Source organism: Octopus sinensis, linkage group LG9, assembly GCF_006345805.1.
Source record: "Octopus sinensis linkage group LG9, ASM634580v1, whole genome shotgun sequence".
NCBI lineage: Eukaryota > Metazoa > Mollusca > Cephalopoda > Octopoda > Octopodidae > Octopus > Octopus sinensis.
The window spans coordinates 26059908-26080604 of record NC_043005.1 but is presented as its reverse complement, the minus strand read 5'-3'; the positions used below and the strand labels follow the sequence as shown (position 1 = coordinate 26080604).

General features: G+C 41.0%; 4 non-coding genes across 4 annotated transcripts; 3 read left to right on the top strand and 1 right to left on the bottom strand.

Moving 5' to 3' along the window:
- Positions 1-2670: 2670 nt before the first annotated feature.
- Positions 2671-2752, top strand: Trnas-aga. The gene has a single exon. It is a non-coding gene; the product is annotated as a tRNA-Ser (tRNA).
- A 2129-nt stretch (positions 2753-4881) lies between these two features.
- Trnas-aga lies at positions 4882-4963 on the top strand. The gene has a single exon. It is a non-coding gene; the product is annotated as a tRNA-Ser (tRNA).
- Positions 4964-8073: 3110 nt separating this feature from the next.
- Trnas-aga lies at positions 8074-8140 on the bottom strand. Its single transcript has one exon. It is a non-coding gene; the product is annotated as a tRNA-Ser (tRNA).
- Positions 8141-20372: 12232 nt separating this feature from the next.
- Positions 20373-20454, top strand: Trnas-aga. Its single transcript has one exon. It is a non-coding gene; the product is annotated as a tRNA-Ser (tRNA).
- The last annotated feature ends 243 nt before the right edge of the window (positions 20455-20697 follow it).

Below are 20697 nucleotides of genomic sequence, written 5' to 3'. Positions count from 1 at the left end.
TCAGTTCAAATTATGAAACTGACTTGAAAATCGGAAATCCACCTGAAGATTGTCGATCAAGACATGAAACAATTGTAGTGGCGGTTTTTTTACTTTTTATTAAAATTTTATGTATTGATTAAGTCTTTCCTTGTTTGTTTTGCAAAATAGTGGTTTTGTCTCTAATTAATATTATATATATATATATATATATATATGATACCCTGTTTCATTTTAATTAGGGAAATAGAAATGCAGGGATTAAATCTTGTGTTTTTCTCCACGGAAAAAGTACAAGTTTTCTATAAGCTAAGTCAAAACTTTCGACAACAGCGAGTTGCTTGTCCAATTCTGTAATCAGTCAACGACAGCTAACAACTTACTGATGTACTATTATTTCTAATCACAAACATCAGCTAACAATGGCAAACATCAGTTAACAAGCTAGATGATATTTACTTTACTTATGATTAGTAATAATTATTGAATTTCGTGCCAGCAGCTGTTATTGTTGAGTGGTTTAGAGTGGTTTCTTTGTACTTGTTCGACTCCTGTCGACGAGACCCTCAGCTTTCTTTAGTATTAGCAAATGATTTTCGTGTTCAAATTTTACCTAATTAATGTCCTCAACAAACCAAGGACCCAGCAATTCCTGCCACTATCTTTACCTTCTTCATTGTTCATAGCCGAGCTATTTCGTAATGAAGAGGATTGTTTCTATCTTTTTCGCCTTCCTTCTTGAATATTCGTGGGTCAAAGGGGCATGCAAGATTAACTATATAGCATATGTGGTGCACCTTGTCCGCCACCACTAGGTCCGGTCTGATATACTCTAGCACTTAATCTGTTTGGATTGGAAAATCCCAGAGGATTTTGCTTGTCTCCGACTATGCCACTCTCAGGGGTTTGTGCTCATCCACGTCTTGCCTCTCTCTGGCCCCCACTTTTCGCACAGCTTCCAATGTAGCACTTTCGCTACCTGGTCGTATCGCGACAGCTTCTAGTGGTTTTGGGCAAGTCTTGGACATTCTTTCGTGACATAGGCAATAGTTTCATCTATTCTGTTGCAAAAGCGACACAGTGGAGACACATGCTCTTTCCTAAGGCTGACCTTCCAGTTCGTGGCCAAATTATACTACTACTACTACTACTACTACTACTACTACTACTACTACTACTACTACTACTACTAATAATAATAATAATAATAATAATAATAATAATAATAATAATATCAGAAGGCATCAAGGGAAATACGAAGGAAACTGAAATAGAGTGCCCAGTAGAACTGTTAGAAAAGGTTTGCCTCCTTGGCACGGCCAGAATAATCAAGAAATTCTGCCTACGAAACTGGCAGAGTGGGTGAAGGAGCTCGCTATCTACCAATCTAAACATGACAAGAATATTTGTAATTCAGTGAAAGGTACCCAAGATGGTGGTTTTTAACCGAGCAATGGAGGAAGTCTACTACCGAAGTCCCCAAAACACAAAGAGTCGGGAGAATTGCCGCAAGGCTTCACATCTGTATTGGTAATTCAGTAAGGGTTAAGGTTAAAATTGACTCCATTAGAATTTGATCGACACTCTAACTTTGTGAACTAGCCGCCCTCATCGTATGGTGATGCCCTACCGTACAGAATGGTGTGGTGAATTCTTTATTCTAGGCACAAGGCCCAAAATATTTTGGCGAGTGGGGGCAGTCGATTAGATCTACTCTAGAAATATTCTTTTCTACCGCTAAGCATTTCGCCCGATTGCTAACGATTCTGCTAGCTGTGCTAAAATATTCTTTTCTACTCTAGGCACAATGCCCCAAAAATTTTGGGGAAGGGCCAGTCGATTAGATCGATACCAGTACTCAACTGGTACTTAATTTATGAACCCCGAAGAGATGAAAGGCAAAGTCGACCTCGGCGGATTTTGAACTCAAAATGTAAAGACAGACGAAATATCGATAAGTAATTCACCCAACGTGCTAACGTTTCTGCCAGCTCTTGTCGCTTTGTGGTGAATTCTTTAGTTGCGAGTTATGCAGAGTGTCAGATGATGTGCAGAGGTGTAATGTGTTACTGAGTGTTATTGTGGAAGTTAATAATTTATTAGCGGAGAAATTAATTGATTTCATCGCTGCTTGTATACAATACCCTCATCTTCTCCTCCTCTAAGTTGTTCGTCTTTTCTATCTTTGCAAAGAGAAACCAATACAATAGTGTAAAGAAAGATTTTCTTGTGCTAGACACAGGGCTGTGGCCCAAAAGTGACCGAGGTCTCAACATTCACTCCTGAACTGGACGCCAGTCCGTTGTAGGGTCACCCAGTTATAGCTGAGTGGACTGGAAGAAAGGAAAATGATATATTTTACTCAAAAGCACAATGCATCGGACGGTCGGGGGACCTTGCAATCATGTGTGTGTGATACCCTAACCGCTAGGGCACTTGTATTCGCCGTACAACACAGTAATTCAAATAAATATTACATCTAAGCAGTTTACAAGCAGGCCGAGTGCAGATATGAATAGCATATGGGAACCGGTATGAAGGAAGGATAGGAAAATATTAGATTTACAAAACCTAAAATTCACTCCATAATTGCCTACGGGCATATGACGTAGTGGTTAAGAGCGCGGGCTACTAACCCTTAGATTCCGAGTTATTATTATTATCAATAATAATATTATTATTAAGCAGGGAGTTGTCGTGGCCGAGTGGTTAAGGCGATGGACTAGAAATCCATTGGGGTCTCCCCGCATAGGTTCGAATCCTATCGACAACGATAAGCATCGCTTTTTTTTTTTTTAAATAGATTTTTTTATGTGTATGAATAAACAATGAGCATAAAGTATTTCGTTGTTTAGGCAGCCTATGAGTGTGTTGTTTATGTACAACTAACAATGGTTCAAAGTACGCTGCTCTATTCATTTTGTAGCATAATATGACTAAAGTCAAATATAATATTATTATTATTATTATTATTATTGATAATAATAATAGGAATGAGAACCCAGGTTCGAAATTTCCCCAAGACACTTGATGAAGGCTGGAGGGTATATCAACTGAAGCGTTGTATTAACAAACAAGATGAGGACAAATACTCGTCAAATGTAAATAATGTAAATAACGGCAAAATTCGAACTTACGCCTCGCAATCTAGGTCACATTCATTTATTTGTAATGTATGGTAGGGATATAGGAATATGTGATTGTTTCCAGAATGATCTAAAAAGGCTGTAGACACTGATCTTTGACCTTATATTTATAAATATTTAACAGATCTTGTCACAAATTACAACCTTCGCTGCACAGCCAAGAACCCCATCATCTCTACCACCAATTGAAGGAGACACTTTATGGTAATTTGATGACCTAGAAACGATAACTAATCTCTAAAAAAATGCACCGTGCATCTTTACAAAGAACACATTAAATATTGCAAACGTAGATATTCCTAAAAGTTTAGGATTTTCACGGTTGGAACTCCGTTGAATATATGATTTCTGAAACAGCTTTTAACTGGGTGAACATTTTTTTCTAATTTTGCTTTTGATATCTTGGCATCTGAAGCAGCAGGCGATAACCGGTTCTTTTGGTCGAACTGTCGTATCTCCAGCTGCTTCAGATGCCAAGATATCAAAAATTGTCAGTGTAGTACAACGGTTTAGCATTTTTCAAAAGTATAGTAAGTCCTACATATGAAAGTGAATGAAAATATCATGCATGCATGGAGTTAGGATTTTATGCACCTAACTAGTACTATTGTTAGTAGTTTAGAAAAGAGAGAGAAAATCGCGGATCTTTTCGGTTTGAACGGCAGTTTTTAACATAATTTCTAAGTAACTAAAACATTTTAAGCTTCGTATACTGGTAGAATGTGCTTATAAAGCATCTTTTTCTCTTGGCTTTATTGAGAAAATTCTATAGTTTGTAAGATATTTGGTCTTTAATTTCTTGCATTTCGGCAATTCAACCAATCAATTACCGTCTATTGAGGTGAAAACATTCTGTGCTGTATGAATATGTCCCTCGTTTAAGAAACACATTGGGTTTATTTACATTTGTGAAGAAAAAAAGATACTCTTCCCCCACCCATAACCTTAACCCTAACCATAACTAACCCTAACTAACCCTAAATCTAAAATGGAAAAAACTGCATTTTTTTCTAGCGGTGTCATATGAAATTGTCACCTATAATTATAACCCTAGAATCGATCTATTGCATTTCAATCTATTTTAGATTTAGGGTTAGTTAGGGTTAGTTATGGTTAGGGTTAGGGGTGGGGGAAGGGTATCTTTTTTTCGTCACAAATGTAAATAAACCCAATGTGTTCCTTAAACGAGGGACATATTCATACGGCACAGAATGCTTTTTAACTCAATAGACGGTCATTGATTGGTTGAAATTGCAGAAATTGAAGAAATTAAAGACCAAATATCTTACAAACTATAGAATTTTCTCTATAAAGCCAAGAGAAAAAGATGTTTTATAAACACATTCTACCAGTATACGAAGTTTAAAATGTTTTAGTTACCTAGAAATTATGTTAAAAACAGCCGTTCAAACCGAAAAGATCCAAAATCGCTTTCATCAACCCCCAATGCTCATCTGGATATTATTTTATCGGCCACGGAAAGATGAAAGGCAAAGTCGATATCGGTAGGAATCTGAACACAGAACGTAAAGTCGGAAGAAATGCCACTAAGCATTTTGTTCGACGCACTAACGATTCTGCTATCGTAACACCTTACCTGGGGTTAAACAGAACTACTACAATGAATTTGCCGTCAATATCACCACCATTTTCCTTTCGAGTAAAGATAGTTTCTATATCCAATAAAAATTAATGTTCTACTTTCATATTATTGATTGCTATAAGAAGAGATAATAAATTCTTAAATAAGCAAGGAGTTGTCGTGGCCGAGTGGTTAAGGCGATGGACTAGAAATCCATTGGGGTCTCCCCGCATAGGTTCGAATCCTATCGACAACGATAAGCATCGCTTTTTTTTTTTTTTTAAATAGATTTTTTTAGGTGTATGAGTAAACAATAAGCATAACGTATTTCGTTGTTTAGGCAGCCTATGAGTGTGTTGTTTATGTACAACTAACAATGGTTCAAAGTACGCTGCTCTATTCATTTTGTAGCATAATATGACTAAGGTCAAATATAACAAATTACTCGAAATCGTCGTTAGGTTAACCGCATAAGTGGTGTCACGACTGACAAGTTTGTAGTGGCATCGAGTGGTACAAGTCGTAATAGAGAAACCAAAATTTCGAACTCATTTAATATACATGTTTCAGGTTTGCGTGATATTTTATAGGAAATGCATGCGCTACGTGAACCTGAAATGTATAGATGAAATGATTTAGTTTAACTCCATTATTACAACTAGTTGAAATCATCCATATGAAATATGCTCATGTGGTGTTCCAGTTTCATTAATTCTTGTGAAGCAATCTTCATAGTTGCCTATGTGGTTCAGAGTATCTGGTGGGTGATATGTATTGCATATGACTATATTGTGTTGTTGTATGTATACAGTTAGAATGTCACATACTAAATTTGAGTACTGCAACTCCATCATGGCTCCTTTCTCTTCTTTCTGTTTGCAGTATGGTATATTTTGGTACGTGTACTTCTCCATCGTCTATATCAGGCCTCAGATGAGTTTCCACGAGTGCTATGCATGGAGCTTGATTGCATGCAACAAGGTCTCTCTTTATGTATGTCTTCTCATGCATATAGTTGCATACCTAGACATGCTCATATATATTTAAATACTAAACTTCTGGAAAGTTTTACAGATTTTTACAGTTCCAGTAATGGATTGGATCTGTAGTCTCCGAATCAGCTTTCTCCTTTCTGGCTTTGAGAAGTCGTAACTTTCCTATTGTACCTATTTATGTCTTGGAAGACTGTTCCATATGAGTCATTTATGGTTTAACCACAAACGTAACAACAGTATCAAACCCCGAACAAGTGTTCTTGTTGATGGCTGTCTCGGCTTCCTAAACACAGAGCCACCTACGTGACATTACACGCCAAGGGTAACTACAGATTTCTATAAAGAAACAAACGTTAAAATGTGGTAAAAGGGAAGACAGCAGCGTAATCAAAATTTATTGGGCAAAAAAATATTAGTGAGGAATAATATAAAATAAATGAGAAATAATATAAAATTAATAGGGAATAATACAAAATTAATAAAGAATATTATTCAAATTAATGGGCAATAATATGAAATTTATGGGAATTATAAAACTTAGTCTATACTGTTATGAATATCTGCCAAAAAGAAATGAATGCACTAAAGTAGGAAAATCGTGTCCCCTATTTCAAATTTCTTTACATATTTCTAATTTAAAAAAAAAATTCTAATCAGTCTTCAAATCTTAACTAGGAAGTTTAAACGTATACTTAATGTTAGCACTAAATACTTTCGGAAGAGATATTATGCGTGTGAAACTGTCGTATTTTTCGACGAATATAAAACAGAAGGCAACGAGCTAGCAGAAACGTTATCACACAGGGCGAAATGCTTAGCGGTATTCCGTCTGTATTTACGTTCTGAATTCAAATTCTTCCGAGGTAGACTTTGCCTTTCATCATTTCGTGGTTAATAAATTAAGTACCAGTTGTGTACTGGGGTAGATGTATTCGACTGACCCTTCCCCACAAATTTCAGACCTTGAGCCTAGAGCAGAAAAGAATATAAGACTGGAGTTTTGTGTAATTATAAGAAAGACTCGGAAGATACTTCCTTTGGATGACGAATATCAAATAATAGTTTTGACAAGTGACGGAAATTACTAGAAAAACACTTAAGTATTTGCATACAGGCTTTCCCTTTCATCGTAAACCGGTGATTACCGCCCGTTGACAAGAGACAACAACCTCGAAACTGCGGTCCGTGCGTATCACTTAGGCTTACGAGAGAGGGATAGCCTCCCTTTGCAAATACTATAAGGGTACATATAGTGTGCCTAAAGCCAGCTGGAGACGATGATCTCCTGGGGCTAAAAGCTACAGTAACACCCACCTTTTGTGGTTAGCCATATTGAGATGGCTATTATACTTTACACAGTTTTGACGATGTTTTACTTAAAAGGATAGATATCAAAGCTAATGCTCTCTAATCCATCATATTTGCAGACGGACTGAAATCCTTTCAGTATATTCCCGCGTAGGTTCGAATCTATTCGATGACATTTACAATTTATAAACTTCTGGTGATATTATTATCCTTTTCCCATGTTAAAGATAAACGACCTCTATGGTGATGTCACCAGAAAATGCGACATAAAATGTTATTGGCTAGATTTTTTGCTGACGTCACTACACAATCTACCAAAGTTCCGGTTATTATTATTTACAAAACATTAGGCAGAGAGCTGGCAGAATTGTTAGCACACCGGGCGAAATGCTTAGCGGCATTTCGTCCGCCGCTACGCCAGGGTCGACTTCGCTTTTCGTCCTTACTGGGTCGATAAATTAAGGATCTGTGAAACACTGGGGTCGATGTAACTACTTGTCCCCTCCCCACAAATTTGAGGCTTCGTGCCTCCAGTAGAAAGGATTATTTAATAATAACAAGGCAGCAAGCTGGCAGAGCTGTTAGCACGCCGGACGAAATGCTTAGCAGCATTTCGTCCGTCTATAATTTTTGAGTTCAAATTCCTTCTGGCCTTGTACCTGTAGTAGAAAAGATTATTTAGGAAAAATAAGATGGCGTGCTGGCAGAATCGTTAGAATGCCGGATGAAATGTGCACGCACACACACACACACACACACACACACACACACACTCATTTCTTCCGTCTACCAAATTCAATTACAAGGCATTGGGCAACCCGGTGTTACAGTGAAAAAACAATAGCCCAAGGTGCCAGACAGTGTGACTGAACCTGAAACCACATGGTTGCGAATCTAATTGCTTAACCAAATTACTGTGCCTGCGCCTATATAGAATTATACTTTTAATTAAAATTATTGATAATCTATAAACAAAGAAGCAATTAAAAAAATATGCAATCGTTATAGAATTGAAAGAATCCTCTTAAAATACAGGTGAAAAAAAAGAACAAATTTGTTTTATCGTCGTCGATAGGGTTCGAACCCAATGGATTTCTAGTCCATCGCCTTAACCACTCGGCCACGACGACTGATGTATAATTTCATCTGTTTTTTTTTTTTTTTTTATTCAAAATTATTCAGTAAAGAGATGTTACTTTTGTTAAATACGATGTTGGTAGAGTTTACGTTGTATGTTGGCAGCAGTGATAGCGCTCATTAAATGTTGTAGTGAATTTTAGCGTCCCAAGTAAACACTGATTGAATACACATATGATCAAAGGCGATACAAACAAGACCACCCCAACTTATTAAAAACAACAACTACTAGATCTTTGAACATACCTTTTGTTTTCCTTCAGGCGTTAAAGTATAATTAGAGAGAGATTTGGTTGCTATCTCTAGCATATCAAACAACTATGTAGCCTATCTTTCATCGGGTGGATATTTTGATATGGTAGAAAGTATATATTAATATGTAATAGGTCTACTCTTTGATTCGAACCCGGATTTTTCCGATCAGGAAACTCTTTGTAAATAATGGTTCAAATTATGGTACAAAATTTCGGGCAAGGGCTAAGTCGATTAAATCGACCCCACCCCCAGTGTTCAAATTTTATCGAGCCCAAAAGGATGAAAAGAGAATTTGACCCAGACAGAATTTGAATTCAGAAAAGTCGGACGAAATGCCGCTAAGCATTTCATCCGGCATTCTAACGATTCTGCCAGCTCATCATCTCATATTTTTACCAATAATCTTTTCTACTATAGGTACAAGGCCGTGAAATTTTGGTGGGAGGAGACAAGTCGATTACATCGACCCCCAATGTTTCACTGGTACTTGATTTATTGAACCCGAAAGGATAAAAAGCAAAGTCGAACTCTTTCAGAATTTGAACTCAAAAAGTATAGACGGACGAAATACCGCTAAGCATAATCCTTTCTACTTGAGGCACAAGGCTTCAAATTTGTGGGGAGGAGACAAGTTGATTACATCGACTCCAGTGTTTCACTGGTACTCAATTTATCGATCCACGAAGGATGAAAGGCAAAGTCGACTCGGGCGGGATTTGAACTCAGAACGTTGCAGCGGACAAGATGCCGCTAAGCATTTCGCCCGGTGTGCTAACATTTCTGCCAGCTAGCTGCTTTGCGTTTTGTATATAATAATAACCGGAATTTTGGTTGATTGTGTAGTGACGTCAGCAAAAAATCTAGCCAATAACATTTTATGTCGCCTTTTCGAGTGACGTCACCATAGATCTATTCAATCAGATTTGTTCTGAACTTACAAAAAAGAAATTTTTTTAAGAACTACAGAAATGGAACACACAAACTGGGAGGACAGCAGAGGATGAAAGCAGTCAAGCATTAAGTCGGGCGAAGTCTGATATCAGTTGTTCGACAACTAGGATTATCAGTAAGACTAGGCGACGACACAAATGAGTTGTTATTACATTAAAAATTACATTAAAGCATGGAACACACGCATTAATTCACTCACCCCTTCTCTCTCTCTCCCTTCTCTCTCTTTCTCACTATATGTATATATATATATATATATATATATGTATATATATTTATTTCTTTATTGCCCACAAGGGGCTAAACATAGAGGGGACAAACAAGGAAAGACAAAGGGATTAAGTTGATTACATCGACTCCAGTGCAAAGCTGGTACTTAATTTATCAACCCCGAAAGGATGAAAGGCAAAGTCGACCTCGGCGGAATTTGAACTCAGAACGTAACGGCAAACGAAATACGGCTACGCATCTCGCCCGGCGTGCTAACGTTTCTGCCAGGCGCAGGAGTGACTATGTGGAAAGAAGCTTGCTTCCGAGCCATATGGTTCCGGGTTCAGTTCCACAACGTGCCCCTTTGGGCAAGTGTCTTCTACTATAACCTCGAACCGAACAAAGCCTTGTGAGTAGATTTGGTAGACGGAAACTGTAAGAAGCCTGTCGTATTTATATATATATATATATATATATATATATATATATATATATATATATATATATATATATGTATATATATATTTGTGTTTCTGTCTGTTCCTCCACCACACTCTGTCTGTTTGTCCCTGACAACAGATGCTGGTGTGTTTACGTCCCCGTAAACTAGCGCTTGGGCAAGACAGAACGATAGAATAAGTAAATCCAGGGGTCAATATCTTCGACTAAAAGTCAGTGCTCCAGCATGGTCACACTCAAGACGATTGAAAGAATAAGTATAAGAGAGACAAACCCAAACACAAAGATATACACACATAAATATATACATACATGTATACACACACAGGTATACATACACATACATTACATACATACGTACATACATAAACATTATGTGTATCTGTGTGTATACATTTATATATTATCCTACCTACCTACCTACACACACACACTCACACACACACACTCACACACACACACACACACACACACACACACACACACACAGAGAGGCATATATATATATGTATGTATATACACACGCACGCCCATATATGTATTTTAAGGCGCCAACAGAAGTGTTAGATAGTGGGTCGGTTGGTTTGTAGGCTGGTTAGATGATTGCCTCGTTGGTTATTTGGCCGGTTGGTCGGGCCGGCTGGTTAGTCCGTTGGTCGGTTGGCTGGCTGGTTTGTCGGCTGGTTGGTTGGTCGGCTTGTCGGCTGGTTGGTCGGTTGGTCGTGGGTCGGCGGGTTGGTTAGTTTGTCGGTGGTCGGTTGGTTGGCTGGTGGGTTGGTTTGTCGGTGGGTCGGGTTGTTGGCTGGTTGGTCGGTTGGTAGTGCGTCGGCTGGTTGGCTGGTTTGTCGGTTGGTTGACTGGTGGGTTGGTTTGTCGGTGGGTCGGGTTGCTGGTTGGTTGGTTGGTTGGTTGGTTGGCTGGTGGGTTGGTTTGTCGGTGGGTCGGGTTGTTGGCTGGTTGGTCGGTTGGTCGTGCGTCGGGTTGTTGGTTGGTTGGTTGGTTGTCGGTGGGTCGGGTTGTTGGTTGGTTGGTTGGTTGGTTGGCTGGTTGGTCGGTTGGTCGTGCGTCGGCTGGTTGGCTGGTTTGTCGGTTGGTTAGCAGGTTGGTTGGTTTGTCGGTGGGTCGGGTTGCTGGTTGGTTGGTCGGTTGGTCGTGGGTCGGCTGGTTGGTTGGTTGGTCGGTTGGTTGACTGGTGGGTTGGTTTGTCGGTGGGTCGGGTTGTTGGTTGGTTGGTTGGTTTGTCGGTGGGTCAGGTTGTTGGTTGGTTGGTCGGTTGGTTGGCTGGTGGGTTGGTTTGTCGCTGGGTCGGGTTGTTGGTTGGTTGGTCGGTTGGTCGTGGGTCGGCTGGTAGGTTGGTTGGTCGGTTGGTTGGCTGTTGGGTTGGTTTGTCGGAGGGTCGGGTTGTTGGTTGGTTGGTCGGTTGGTCGTGCGTCGGCTGGTTGGTTGGTTGGTCGGTTGGTTGGCTGGTTGGTTGGTTTGTCGGTGGGTAGGGTTGTTGGTTGGTTGGTCGGTTGGTCGAGGGTCGGCTGGTTGGTTGGATTGTCGGTTGGCTGGTTGGTTGGTTGGTCGGTTGGTTGGCTGGTGGGTTGGTTTGTCGGTGGATCGGCTTGTTGGTTGGTTGGTTTGTAGGTTGGTTGGCTGGTGGGTTGGTTGGTCGGTTGGTTGTCTGGTTGGTTGGTTTGTCGGTGGGTCGTGTTGGTTGGTTAGTCGGTTGGCTGTTTGGTTAGTTTGTCGGTTTTTTCGGCTTGTTGGTTGGTTGGTCGGTTGGTTGTGGGTCGGCTGGTAGGCTGGTTGGTCGGTTGGTTGGCTGGTGGGTTGCTTTGTAGGTGGATCGGCTTGTTGGTTGGTTGGTTGGTCGGTTGGTCGGGGTTCGGCTGACTGGTTGGTTTGTCGGTTGGTCGGCTGGTTGGTTGGTTGGCTGGTGGGTTGGTTGGTCTGTTGGTTGGCTGGTGGGTTGGTTGGTTGGTCGGTTGGTTGGTTGTCCGGTTGGTTGGTTTTCGGTGGGTCGGCTTGTTGGTTAGTCGGTTGGTTGGTTTGTTGGTCGTTTGGTCGTGGGTTGGCTTGTTGGTTTGTTGGTCGGTTTGTCGTGAGTAGGCTGGTTGGTTGGTTTATCGGTTAGTTGGCTTGTCGGCTGGTTGGTCGGTAGGTCGGCTTGTTGGTTGTTTGGTCGGTTGGTTGGTTGGTTGGTCGGTTTTTCGTGAGTTTGCTGGCTGGTTTGTTTGTCGGTTGATCGTGGGTCGGCTGGTTGGTTGGTCGGTTGGTTGGTTGGTCGGTTGGTTGTGAATCGGCTTGTTGTTAGTTTGTCGGTTGTGTGACAAACTGGGTCGTCCAGTTGCACGGTTGGTCGGTTGCTCGTGAGTTTTCTGGTTGGCTGGTTTGTCGTTGAGTCGGCTAGTTTTTGTTTGGTTGGTGGGTCGTCTGTTTGGCTGGTTTGTCTGTTTGTTGGCTGGTTGCTCGGTGGGTCGGCTGGTTGGTTGGTTGGTCGGTTTCTCGTGGGTCAGCTGGCTGGTTGGTTTGTCGATTGGTTGGCTGGTTGGTTGGCTTGGCGGTTGTTGTGCTGGTTGACTGGTTGGTTGGTTGGTCGGTAGGTCGTGGTCCGGCTGGTTGGTTTGTTTGGCTGGTTTGTCAGTTGGTTGGCTGTTTGATCGGTGGGTCGGCTGGTTGGTTTGTTGGTCGGTTGGTCGTGGGTCAGCTGGATGGTTGGTTGGTCGGTTGGTTGGCTGGTGGGTTGGTTTGTAGGTGGATCGGCTTGTTGGTTGGTTGGTTGGTTGGTCGGTTGGTCGGGGTTCGGCTGACTGGTTGGTTTGTCGGTTGGTCGGCTGGTTGGTTGGTTGGCTGGTGGGTTGGTTGGTCTGTTGGTTGGCTGGTGGTTGGTTGGTGGTTGGTCGGTTGGTTGGTTGTCCGGTTGGTTGGTTTTCGGTGGGTCGGCTTGTTGGTTAGTCGGTTGGTTGGTTGTTGGTCGTTTGGTCGTGGGTTGGCTTGTTGGTTTGTTGGTCGGTTTGTCGTGAGTAGGCTGGTTGGTTGGTTTACGGTTAGTTGGCTTGTCGGCTGGTTGGTCGGTAGGTCGGCTTGTTGGTTGTTTGGTCGGTTGGTTGTTTGGTTGGTCGGTTTTTCGTGAGTTTGCTGGCTGGTTTGTTTGTCGGTTGATCGTGGGTCGGCTGGTGGTTGGTTGGCTGGTGGTTGTTGGTCTGTTGGTTGGCTGGTGGGTTGGTTGGTTGGTCGGTTGGTTGGTTGTCCGGTTGGTTGGTTTTCGGTGGGTCGGCTTGTTGGTTAGTCGGTTGGTTGGTTTGTTGGTCGTTTGGTCGTGGGTTGGCTTGTTGGTTTGTTGGTCGGTTTGTCGTGAGTAGGCTGGTTGGTTGGTTTATCGGTTAGTTGGCTTGTCGGCTGGTTGGTCGGTAGGTCGGCTTGTTGGTTGTTTGGTCGGTTGGTTGGTTGGTCGGTTTTTCGTGAGTTTGCTGGCTGGTTTGTTTGTCGGTTGATCGTGGGTCGGCTGGTTGGTTGGTCGGTTGGTTGTGAATCGGCTTGTTGTTAGTTTGTCGGTTGTGTGACAAACTGGGTCGTCCAGTTGCACGGTTGGTCGGTTGCTCGTGAGTTTTCTGGTTGGCTGGTTTGTCGTTGAGTCGGCTAGTTTTTGTTTGGTTGGTGGGGGGGTCGTCTGTTTGGCTGGTTTGTCTGTTTGTTGGCTGGTTGCTCGGTGGGTCGGCTGTTGGTTGGTTGGTCGGTTTCTCGTGGTCAGCTGGCTGGTTGGTTTGTCGATTGGTTGGCTGGTTGGTTGCTTGGCGGTTGTTGTGCTGGTTGACTGGTTGGTTGGTTGGTCGGTAGGTCGTGGTCCGGCTGGTTGGTTTGTTTGGCTGGTTTGTCAGTTGGTTGGCTGTTTGATCGGTGGGTCGGCTGGTGGTTTGTTGGTCGGTTGGTCGTGGGTCAGCTGGATGGTTGGTTGGTCGGTTTTGGTTGGCTGGTGGTTGGTTTGTAGGTGGATCGGCTTGTTGGTTGGTTGGTTGGTTGGTCGGTTGGTCGGGGTTCGGCTGACTGGTTGGTTGTCGGTTGGGTCGGCTGGTTGGTTGGTTGGCTGGTGGGTTGTTGGTCTGTTGGGTGTGGCTGGTGGTTGGTTGGTTGGTCGGTTGGTTGGTTGTCCGGTTGGTTGGTTTTCGGTGTGGTCGGCTTGTTGGTTAGTCGGTTGGTTGGTTTGTTGGTCGTTTGGTCGTGGGTTGGCTTGTTGGTTTGTTGGTCGGTTTGTCGTGAGTAGGCTGGTTGGTTGGTTTATCGGTTAGTTGGCTTGTCGGCTGGTGGTCGGTAGGTCGGCTTGTTGTTGTTTGGTCGGTTGGTGGTTGGTTGGTCGGTTTTTCGTGAGTTTGCTGGCTGGTTTGTTTGTCGGTTGATCGTGGGTCGGCTGGTTGGTTGGTCGGTTGGTTGGTTGGTCGGTTGGTTGTGAATCGGCTTGTTGTTAGTTTGTCGGTTGTGTGACAAACTGGGTCGTCCAGTTGCATGGTTGGTCGGTTGCTCGTGAGTTTTCTGGTTGCTGGTTTGTCGTTGAGTCGGCTAGTTTTTGTTGGTTGGTGGTCGTCTGTTTTTGGCTGGTTTGTCTGTTTGTTGGCTGGTTGCTCGGTGGGTCGGCTGGTTGGTTGGTTGGTCGGTTTCTCGTGGGTCAGCTGGCTGGTTGGTTTGTCGATTGGTTGGCTGGTTGGTTGGCTTGGCGGTTGTTGTGCTGGTTGACTGGTTGGTTGGTTGGTCGGTAGGTCGTGGTCCGGCTGGTTGGTTTGTTTGGCTGGTTTGTCAGTTGGTTGGCTGTTTGATCGGTGGGTCGGCTGGTTGGTTTGTTGGTCGGTTGGTCGTGGGTCAGCTGGATGGTTGGTTGGTCGGTTGGTTGGCTGGTTGGTTGGTTGGTCGGTGGGTCGGATGGTTGGTTGGTTTGTCTGTCGGTGTGCTGGTTGACTGGTTGGTTGGTTGGTCGAAAAAATACATACATATAAAAAAATATTCACACTGCAGTACTGTTTCTACTTCGCGGATATTCCCCTTCGCCAGGGTTTTTGGAACGTAACACCCGCGTTAGTCGAGGGATCACTTCATAAACAAATGGCATTTCAGGAAGATTCATTCAAATCCACAACGATTATTCTTCAAGTTACTCTCATAATAACGGTTCATGTCTATGATTTAATCAATGTAATTCGATATTTATATCTATTATATTCATATATTTATTTTTCCAGCATTCAAGTTGCAAGGTAGTCTTCCTAGTAACGCCGTGTATTACAGGTACCTGTTGATTGAACATTGGAAGCCTGAAAAGCTAAATCAATGGAGATCTAAACTCAGAACATTTTGGAATCTTATTAAACAACACAAGACGTGTCTTATTTACCGATTCGATCATTATCTACCATCAAGTAAGACTTAATAATGGAACCACTCCAAGAATTAAATGCACCGTACTCAAGCAAGACACATTATTGCTGCTGCACATTACACTAACAATACAACAATCTACATTCGTCTTCATCGGCCTTAGGACACCTAGTGGCCGTTATTTAGTTTCCATGGCGTTTTGAGTGACCGAAATTATAAAATTCCCCTTAAGAGGCATGATGGTCTGTTGCAGGATTTCACGTGTGCAATTTTGAAGGAAAGAGCCAAGTGGAATACATCGAACCCAGCACTTTACTGACTCCTTATTTGATGGACACCGAAAACATCAAAGCAAAGTTGAACTCAGAACGAAAAGATGCAGAAGAAATGTCGCTGAACATTTTGTCCGATGTACTAACGAATCTTCTAGCTTGCCGCTTTAATAGTCTACATTGTGGTAAAACTAATGATACAAAGAGATTCTCCGTCGGTGTCAACGATGAGCATTTAATTATTCGATTCATTAAACTACTTACTAGTTTACATGTAAGTGTCAGAGTATTCCACAAGCGTCTGTGACCTTAAATGTTCCTCAGGCCGAGACACAGTGACACAGTATGTCACGAAACTAGACTTCGGAATGACACGCACAACTTACTGCTTCCGCCTAACCCAGTGTCTGCCAAACTGTGTGACGCAACGTAGTGGTGGGCCGCAAAAAATATTTTCAGGATTTTTGGAAGACACCAATCCAGAAAATTCGCATAATTTGTTTGACAATACTCGCAAATGAAGCGATCGTTCCCCGTAAATTTCAACGTCATTTAATAACAAATCATCCGCAACATAAGGACCAACGAAAAGGATACGTTGAGAAGCTAAAAAATATTGAGAGGGATGCAGTGGAAAACTTGTATTAGCGTTTGCACTGATGTCGCTCCATACATGCGGGGTCGAAAAAAAAAGGCTTCGTGGCACATGTATTACAAAAAATTTTACAAGTTAAAATTAAACATTTTATGATTCGCTGCAAAGTTTTGTTGTCAAAATCTCTACCTGATGATCTGAAGACGATGGACAAGGCTGTTAAAGTGGTGAAAATCGCATTCCCTACGGTGCAGATGTTTTGCATCCCTTTGTGAAACTATGGGTTCTTATTTTAAGTGTTTACTGCTTCATACAGAAGTGTGATGGTTCTCGAAATGAAAAGTGTTCTCTTGAGTTATCTCTTTGCAAACGAAATACATTTCTTTGATGCCGAAAATTCTAGATTTGAATTTCTTAACGATGATAATTGGGGGCTGGAAGTAGAATTTCTCAACGATCGTTTTGGGAAGTTGAACGTATTAAAAATTGAGTCTGCAAGGAGCGAACGAAATTATTATTACAATTACAGGCAGATCAATGTCTTTCACCGACAAATTAGAATTGTGGATAAGGAAAGTTAAAATCTCGCAACTTGGTTGCTTCCCAGGCGTAGAAACTTTTCCAAACAAATTAAAAATTTTGTCAGAAGTGCAGAAAGACAGTAGAAAACCTGTCTGTATAAATTCCTGAGAATTTTCCCTCACTTGATTATCAAATGTACGAGTGGGTCATCAATCTTTTCGCAAGATACGACAGTACACACCTTCCATTAACATTAACAGAAGAAGAAAATCTAATAGACTTGAAAAACGATCCTGTGCACAAAGCCTCATTTTCTGTGCTAGAGCTGTCAGAATTTTGGATTCAACTTCGGCGCCAATATTCTCGTTTAGCTACTGCAGACGTTAAATCTCTCTTGCCCTCTGGATCATCGTATCTTTGCGAATTAGGTATCTCTGCGCTCATGGAAATGAAGTAAAAAAAACGGGAACGATTACAGATGGTAGACGAAGAATTACGTATTTGCGTATCTAATTTAGAGCCTCGTTTCCACAAAATTCTTTCTCAAAACCAATTGCTTCATTCTCACAAAAAACATTATTATTGTCTTATATTACCTATATATTATATGCTCATAAAACAATGTTATTTTATTGTTACTATAGTAACAATTTATTTATTTTTGTTCATACTAATAAAGTAGATTCAATTTTGTTGAGATTTTCATTTGGTGTGCCGCAAAATAATTTCTCCTCGCCCAGTGTGTCATAAGGTAGAAAAGTTTGGTAGACACTGATCTAACCAGATTTACTCCCATGTCTTCGGTTAATCGACTCTATGGCAAAATAAGGATCAAGATGCTACGGAATTCGGATCAAATCCGCGATTTTAGTTACTTTTATTAACAAATATTAACTAGCATTGCGTTTAAGCTACTAAAACAGCTAACATATGTATTTTGAAATGGTTTTATCTAACTCAACAACAGTTCGAAATCTCTAAAGCTTCCTACTCCATAAAATATTCAACATTAAATAATATTTCAGTCAATAAATTCCCTTTAGACGCTCTGAAATTTAAGGTTTTATGTTTATGTTAACACTGCAGCGTAACTTTCCGTTATTCCGTTGCTGTATAACAGAATGTTTATCGATATCTGGCGAAAGAATAATAAAACTGGTCCAGCAGGGATTTTAAATTCAGAATGTAAACAAACATTACTAAATAAGAGCAGGTATTTGCTAAGGTTCTTTACAATAAAAATCCTGAATTATAACAACAATATTGAAACCACTCCTATATACTGAACCGCATTGCATATTCTAGAACTAAGCTACAGAAGATTTTGCAAGTAAACACTGCGTCTAAACAATACAGTATATTATGGTACAATACAATAAACTATACGACACATTAACATTACAATACATTACATTGCGCTGTGCTATAATACACTACAAGCTCTTCTTCAATGAATTTCTACAAAACATAATACTCGACACTTTACTACAGCACAAACTACACCACCATAGACTACAGGCTATGCTACAATTCGTTGCACTACTCTACACTAATATACTCTGCATTTCATACGGGACCCTTAAATCTAATAAGTAGTTGTGAGGCTGAGGCGGGCCTGAAGCATAGGGTCAGTAGCGTCACGCGAACGGCCAAGGGGCCTTTACGGGAGGACAGGGGCGAAGAGGGTCACGTGAGCGGGAAGATGACAAAGCTGGGGTTCTCTTTTGCTCTGGAGCTGTCGCTCGGGACAGACGTGGTGGCCTCGTAAGTTCGGGGAATTTGCCGTTAGGTTCTGGTCAGAGTTTAAACGGACAGGGCTCCCACAGATATATCCCAACTGGAAAGGAGGACGTTATGAGAAGATCTGCGAGGTAGGTGAACTACTCCACCCCCACCATTATACCATACTAGTCAAAACTGTTACAATTTTAAGGCCCTACAAAATCTCATTTCAGCTAACACCTTACGGATACATCGCCCTTCTATGAATATCCTCAACAACTGTAGATAGATTATTTATATTATTTACATTTGACGGATATTTGTCCTCATCTTGTTTGTTGTTAACACAACGTTTCGGCTCATATACACCCCAACCTTCATATCAGGTGTCTCGGGCAAATTTTGAACCTGGGTTCTCATTCCTATGGTGTCTTTCGATATTATTATTATCATTATTATTATATTATTATTATTATTATTATATTATTATTATTATTATTATTATTATTATTATTATTATTATTATTATTCAGGTCACTGCTTGGAATCGAACTCGGAATCTTGGGGTTAGGAGACCGCGCTATGTCTGTGGGAGAATAATGTCTGATATTTGTTACACACACACCTCTCTGCAAACCATAACGTGACCTCACACCACTTCACCCAATTACCACACTTGGTACGAATATAACACAAGAATATATGATAGCTTCAATTACAGAAAAAATTCTCACGTTTATCATTTTAATTACTATCAGCATCAGAAAATCGACTCTATTCCATAATATTTACCAGCAAATGTTGAAAAGGGTGCAAGACGTAACGAAAATTTTGGGAAAAGAAAAACGTAAATGAGTGGAAATTTTACCGGTGAGTGTATTAAAATATAAGACACTAAAAGAGAATGACTCTCCCCAGACACAACAGAATTCAACATCACTTTTAGAAAAAAGAAACTGCTTGTTTACCTATCAGCAGAGAGATTTGAGGCAGCGTTAGGTCGTCGTGGCCCAGTGGCTAAGACGCTGGGGTCTTCCTACATATGTTCGAAACCTATCGATGAGGTCGGTTACCCATTTTTTTTATTTGCTTAACTAAAACAACTTTATAGTTTTGACATAAACAATAGCACTAATATGTTAACTTTATCAGTCTCTATAGTTACATTCGTTAATGTTACAGTCGCCTAGTCGCACGCACTACGATGCATTACTATTCTTAAACACTACCCGATAATATAATGCAATGCACTCTATCCAAACACTAGAGTACATTCTAAATATTTCACTACAACACACTAAATACAATACAGTACTAATACAATAAGATGTCACATAAATAATATAACATGTAGGTAAACTTTGATTAAATGAGGTTAAACAGCCCACACTGGAGATTTTGCTCTTGTTTATAATTTCAGCAAACGAAGCTGTTTACTGATCAGTGATTATATCCGACAACCGATAACCCCCCCCCCCCCCAAAAAAAAAAACAACCGAGAAGTTATTTGCCTTGTGTACAGAGACATCTGAAACGACGGTTTGCATATTATAATATGCAAATAGGATTATAATCTTTCACCTCAGTATTGTCAAACGAACTCGCCCAATACGGGGACTCGACATAGCTGCTTGATCTGTGAGAAATAGCTGCTAAATCTTCCTTAAAATGTACACTGTTGTCATAAAAAAGAGAAAGTATATATTGGATACTGTAATCGAAGACGACAACGCTTCTTCCATAAATCTTATTATTACCGCTATTACACATTGTAACATACCATCACCATACAAACGATAACAACAAAATTACTTCGAATAGCAAAAAAGAATCGACAAATGATCGTAACTTTACTATTATAAGATATAACGATGAACTTGGCTGCCAGCAGTCGTCGTGGCCGAGTGGTTAAGGCGATGGACTAGAAATCCATTGGGGTTTCCCCGCATAGGTTCGAATCCTGTCGACGACGTTCCTTAGTCTCTTCTTTTTGCAGAGGAAAACTATCCTCTACAAACATAAGGCATTTCAGGAAGATTCATTCAATTTCCTCAACAGTTAGATATTCGTTCAGTCGCTCTTATGATAACGAACTCGTGATTATGAATTAATCAATGTGGAATTCAACGAGGATGCTCTATTAGAACAAGCTATACTCTGGTAGATAGCATGAGAGAAATTCTTATATTGATTTTTGGTGCAAAATGCACCACCG